At 40.2% G+C, this 6482-nt stretch overlaps 1 long non-coding RNA gene across 2 annotated transcripts; it reads right to left on the reverse strand.

Moving 5' to 3' along the window:
* Positions 1-240: 240 nt before the first annotated feature.
* LOC140510024 (uncharacterized) lies at positions 241-3819 on the reverse strand. Of its 2 annotated transcripts, XR_011969054.1 has the most exons (3): positions 3022-3819; positions 1012-1162; positions 241-487 (listed from the first exon to the last, which is right to left on the reverse strand). It is a non-coding gene; the product is annotated as an uncharacterized lncRNA (long non-coding RNA). The 2 variants fall into 2 exon arrangements; XR_011969053.1 differs by lacking the exon at positions 3022-3819 and having other exon boundaries at positions 1012-3010.
* Positions 3820-6482: the final 2663 nt, after the last annotated feature.

Consider the following 6482-nt stretch of genomic DNA (forward strand, 5'->3'; position numbering starts at 1 on the left):
CCATTAAAAAAAAATGAGGCTTCCAGTTTCCAAATACCCCCTTCTCTGGTCTGTGCTGCTGACTGCTGGGAATTCCCTTCCTCTTGCCATCGGGTCACATCATGTCTTGGATGATGCATTCCTTGTGCCATGTTTAATTTGATGCTCACTCAGATTGGGCAAAGAAACATTACAAGTGTCACTAAAAATAACAATGGAAGTAAATGCAAGACTTGGAAGAGAGAAATCTTTGTGACAAAGTTTTACAGGATGTGTGACAAGATTTTTAATCCATCCAGAATTAGAGTAGAGAATCGAGTAGTTCCTTATTTGGACTTTTTAAATTATGAAATTTGTTCCTTTAACACCCCACAGAAAGGTATAAAGTTGTCACTGAGGAGACAGACTATTCATAGAGAAGACCCAGCAGGAGATTTTCAAAGACTTGGACTGAAGGTGGAAAAAAAAGTAACATGGCATCACTCTAGGGGGAGCTCAGGAAGATTGGCTGAGAAAAAAAAGAAACAAATGATTTTCACTGAAACAGCACATGGGATGAGCTTTTAATAGCATTTGAAAGAATGATATCCTTTGTTTTCATAATAATTTCCAGAGAAAATCTCTTTTTTTCATTCCTTTGCATTGAGTTAATCAACACATCCCCTTTTCTTTCTTTAAAAATAAGTCTTCGTTATATGTCTTTTGTTTTAACATCACAGTCATTTTTAGGATGTTCTCCCTCCCCCTCTGCTTCACCCCTCCCCCCACTCCTAGAATCGGATCCCCTCTTTTAACAAAGAAAACCAGTTAAAACTATTCATGTAGCATCTGCGTCTGAGTGTGTCATTTCTGGTCCTGAAAGTCCTCCATCTCTCCAACAAAGAGAGGGAGGGATGTTTTCCTTAGCTGTTTTCTGGGACCAACGTTGACCATTACAGTTACTTAGAGTCTGGCTTCCTTTCAATGACCTTGTAGAAATCATTCTTCTGGTATGGCTTATTTCAGTCATATATTACATCACTTCATACAAACCTTGATGGCCTTTAAGTTTCCTTTGGGATCTAAATCTATGATCTTATGATCCTCTGCCTTCCTTTCAACACATCTGACTTTCTTTCCTGTTTTTGGTTGCTGTCTTTCATTTTCACATGCCATCCAGGTGACCCTTCTCAGGGAGCCCCTCCTGCTAAGAAAGATTTAAAAAGAGGGAGAACAAAAAGCAGTTTAGCAAAACCAACTCATTGACTTCAACCTATTTTTCTGAGAGCTCCTGAACTTTCAAGAACATTGATAGGTTTTATAATGCGATTTCTGGACTCTTCATTTCTTCCTTCTCATTCAATTTGTTTGGAAATGAGTGACAGGGAACAACATGAAACCAGTCCACAAATATAGAGTGTAAAAAGCTTTTCATACCAAGTAGAAGTGTGTATTTTATTTCCAGAGCAATAGGGAACTATTGAAGCTATTTGAGTATGAGACTGACATGATTAGAACCTGTACTTTAGTCATATCAATTTTTTGAGCTAAAAAATTATTTTTATTAACCTTTATGAGCAACTTCAACTTATCCGGACCTTCAATGCTCCTAAGAGGATTTTCATGCCCAGTTTTAGTTGTTGGGAAGTCCTGACCTTCCATTGAAGCTAAATTGCCTCTTTGTAACTTCTCCCCACTGCTCCTAGACCTACCCACTGTGGACAAGCACAGTAAGTGTGGCCCCTTTTTCATATAGCCACTTTTCCAATATGTGAAGGCAGTTTCATCTCCCACTAAGTCTCTCCAGACTAAACATCCCAAACAACCCTCACATGAGACAAGCGCAAGACATTTTGCCATCCTGTCTGCCTTCCTTTGCTTGTTCTCTGGCTGATAGATGTCTTTCTTAAAATGTGGTTCTCAGAACTGAACGCAGTATCCTAGATGTACACATAAACTCTAGTTGGACTGGAACATGGTGTTTCTTAAAGAAAATAATGTGAAATCTGGAAAGGCTGATTAAAGCCAGGCTGTGGTAGGACCATGAGTTCTTTTTTCTTTTTCTGGTGCAAAATATTCTTATTTTTATTTAAGCCTATTAGTTTCTGAGTTATTATTTTCCATTTACTCAAATTATGAAATTTCCAAAGAATATGAGTGGACAAGATGCTTTCAGCACAAATTGGCCATAATGAGCAAAACTGGGATTTTTGTCCTTTGTTGCTCATCAAGTGAGATTGAAGGTAGTCAAATGTTACTTCAGAAGAGGCAACTTACTTCAACTGAGCGTAATTGACTGTCTATAAAGGCAGGGAGAGTTTATGATTTATGGTACTGTACAAAGTCCCCACACTGATGAGAGCATGACTCTTGAGGTATTGGAGTATAATTTGAGCTGTCCTTGTGGGGAATTCCATTTTTAAATAAAATCATAAGCAAAGTAAAAATTTGATATGGTGAAGGATCATGAATTCTTGGCCCAGAAGTTTATGTTATATTTAAAAACTAAAAGAGAGAACCCTCCAAAAAAGATTCTCAACAGGGGAGGGACATAACCAGACTTTATAGATTATTTTGGCAGTATTATGAGAATATATTGCAGAGAAGAATGATTGAATACCTGAGAACTATTTAGGGGCTATTATAATGGTCTCGGTGAGAGATAGGGCAAGAACCAGGATGGATCTAAATTGGTAAAGAAAAGGGGGTGGGTAGGAGAGACATTGGGGAGGGAGAATGAATAGAATTGACCACCTGTAAATCACTTAACCCCTTTGGGCCTCAGTTTCCTATTCTATAATATGAGGGGAGTGGCTTGGATAATCTGTAACATCTCTTCTGTCTCTACATCCTGCCATCCTAATTGTATGATCTTTCTCACGGGGTTGTTGTGTAGGAAATCCTCTGCAGACTTTGAAGTCCTATATAGATTTGACTTATGATCTGGGGCAGAGTAACTAATTAATTAATACTTCATAGGTTTGGTGCTATCATGGAAGTAATTATTCCACCAGTACAGTTTACAGGTCAACTGCATCTTCTCATCATCTAGGTGATTCTTACCTGTGTCTTTTCATAGATCCTTCCCAGAGGATAAGACCAACATGATGAAGGTGCTTCTGGGGTTCTTTTAATATTTTATAGATATGATGAAATCAAGTGCTTCTGGACTTCCCACAGCACCTGGCACATAATAGGTGCTTTAAAATGCTTGTTGGCTGACTAAATCTTGATTATTCCTCACTCTTGCTACTGGACCGCATCCTTTTCTGATCATACAGTGATGTCTTTTATGTAGACATCTCTACAACAGTGTACATAGCACACTGGACCAGGAGTCCAGAAGATGTCACTTTTAAATCTCTGTCGACCTCAATTTCCTCATTTGTAAAATGGGAACAATAATAACCAGGGTTGTTGCCAGGATAAAATGAGATGATACTTGTGAAAGGTTTCACAAACTTTGAAGTGTTATATAAAGGCTGATTATTGTTATTCCTATGATTGGTTTCCTTTAAATCCCAACTAAAATCTTACCTTCTACAAGAAGTCTTCCCTAACTCCATTAATTCCTGCACTTTCTTTCTTTTAATTATTTTCTAATTGTGCTGTAATTGTTTTGTGTGTGTATCTATATCTATCTATCTATATAAATATATATATGTGTGTGTGTATGTGTGTGTGTGTGTGTGTGTATTTGCAGTGTCTCTCCTATTAGATTATGAGCTCCTTGAGGGCAGGGACTATCTTTTGCCTCTTTGTATCCTCAGCACTTAGCACAATGTCTGGCATATAATAGAGCCTTAATAAATATTTATTGATTGATAGTTAATTTCCAGCTTGCAAGTCATTGTTGGTAATCCAAGGCATTACCTACTTACACCCCCCTCATCAGACATTGTAGTCTTTCAAGATTCACAGCTATATAGTATCCCTGGAGTAAATATCATCATTGTTAAAATTGACACTGGTCCAAGGCTTGATGCTAAACCGATGCCTAGAACAGTAAATTGCACATAGTAGGTGCTTAGTAAGCATTTGTTGAAATCTTTATGATGAACAAAGTACACATTCCCCCTTGCTTTTCTTACTTAATCACCCACCATTTAAAAACTCTGGACATCTTCCTCAGAACCCAGTTTTAAGAGAATGTTGATGTCCAATTCGTCAAAGCCAGTGGAGAAGACTCGTGGGAATGATGTAACCCAGTCTGCACCCCAGTCAGGGCCCTAAGACGTCTCCCAAGGCTGATGGGAGAAGCACAGATGCAGCCACACTCTTGGCAGGTCCAGACTGGGTTGCCTTTGATGTGAAGCCTCCCCTGATATTTCTCCGTGTGTCTGCATTTGTCCTTGGCAGTCAGAAGGCAGTTCCTTTCCAACAATGTGGTGCCCTTGTGTATTCCTGCCATCTATTTAAACTCTGACACTTGCAACAGATCTCAGGATGATGTGTGTGTATGGTGGGAGGGGGAAAGGAGAGGAGATTGAGGGAGGACAGGGAAAGGGAAGGAGAAAAACACTTCAGCCCCAAGGCAAAGATGTCAAAAGGGGCACTTTTTATATCTAGTGTTTTCAGTGTGAGGCACAAAAGTGTACAAGTTGTCCAACTGTGTCCAACTGTGGGATGTGGAGGAGATTGGAGGTAGAAGGCAAAAAACAATTTCACTCACTCAAGATGGAAAGGGCTTCAGAAGTGCAAAGTATAATGGCCCCAAGTTAATTTACCAAAAGGTGAATGCTAGGTCTTCAGTCTCATCTCCTGAAAGAAAATTCCCTTCTTTGCCCCCTCAATCCTGATCCTCCACACATATCTAGAGACTGAGTATTGAACTCCAGCTGCCTTTCCCTTCTTTACAAAAGGACCCCCATCTCCTCTCAGTAGTAGGACATCTCGAAGCAAGTGAGTTCCTCTGGCAGGAGACCAGTATGTTGCCAATCTTAGCCTAGTTTATGAGATCAAGAAATTCAAGTTAATTCAAACATTTATTAAGTAAGTGGGCAGTATATACAATGAACTAAGTTAGACTGAAGGAGTCCAAGTTACCCTAAGCAGATGGGAATCCACTGTTTTCTTAAAAGTAATAGCTCATATTTATAGAGCTTTAAGGCTTACAGAGAGCTTTGAATATTTATCTCATCTGAGCCTCACAATAACTCTAGGAGGCTGATGCTGCACAGACAGAGCTGGCACGGAGACAGGGTTTGTTTGTTTGTTTAGGATTGTGGGTGGTCTATTGGTAGAAGTCAGAACACAGTTACTCTGGGAGAAGGGGTAGTTTGACCCTCACCTATTCAGGTCTTCAAGGGAAATGTACGCCTCACCAAAGATGGACCACAGCCACAGGACACTGGAGGGGTCCTCCAACAGAAAAAAAGTGGAGGCAGAGAGAAGGAACACTCTTGCCCAGTACCACTATGTTGGCATCTACTAATTACAGCTCTGAACACAGGTAGAAGCAGCCCCATTATATAGATGAGGGTAACTAGATGGAGAGTTTAAGTGCCTTGCCAGTGATTAGCCAATTAGTAAGAGCCAAAGGTAGAAGTCAAACCCTGTTCTCTCCTGACTCCAAATCTGGAAGACTTTTACCACCATAATGCCTGGTGAGGGAGATCGAAGCAGCAGTACTCTCTGCCACCTTTCCTGTGGACCTTCTGTGACATCTTTCCTCTATGTAGCCAATCAATCAATCGACAAACATTTATTAAATGCCTATTATGTGTTAGGCACTGGGCTAAGTGCTGGGGATGCAAAAAGAGGCAAAAGACAGTCCCTATCCTCAAGGAGTTTACAATCCAATGGAGTCATGCATCAAAGAGAAAGCTGCTTTCTCCCAAGTTCAACTGTCTTTCCATATGAATCCCTAGGAATGTCTTAACCAGTTGTAAAAAGTCACCAAAAACTGCAAGAGGAAGGTAGGTGATTCTCAATTCTCCTAAAATAATTCCCTAGAGGGGCAAAAAGAGAAATATCATGGTAGAAGAACATGATTTAAGTGCTTCTTTGTTCATACTACAGAGGTCCACATCATACAATGTGATACAAAGTTGAGGTGTCCCCAATCCTTGATCTTTTTGCAGGCTAAAACAAAGCAAAACATACCTCTCTATGGATAGGCAGAAGAAAAAGCACAAGCAAAGGAGTTATATCCCTGGCAGGATAGCATGAGTGAAGGGCAAAAGTCACCAGCTCCGAACCCTACCAACGCTGTTAATGATTCCTTAAGGCTTATATAAACTTCAAATGAATTTGTATGACCCTGGCACTAGCTTTCAGGGGCATGGCAGGACCCCTTGGCAACCCAATGATGACCGTAGATCTTTCATCTGTTATCCCTCCCCAGCCCTACTGCTGAAACATTCAACTATATTCATTTTGGGTGCCGTGTTGGTTTGTAATTATTTACACTGCCTTTGAAGCCTCGGATGATGCTACCTTAGAGCAGAAACCTCAGGTTGTGAATCCACCCACTGTGTCCCAACGGGTTTGCTATGTTGTAGGCACATAAATCAAAGAAGTGT

This window comes from Notamacropus eugenii, chromosome 6, assembly GCF_028372415.1.
Source record: "Notamacropus eugenii isolate mMacEug1 chromosome 6, mMacEug1.pri_v2, whole genome shotgun sequence".
NCBI classification, from domain to species: Eukaryota; Metazoa; Chordata; class Mammalia; order Diprotodontia; family Macropodidae; genus Notamacropus; species Notamacropus eugenii.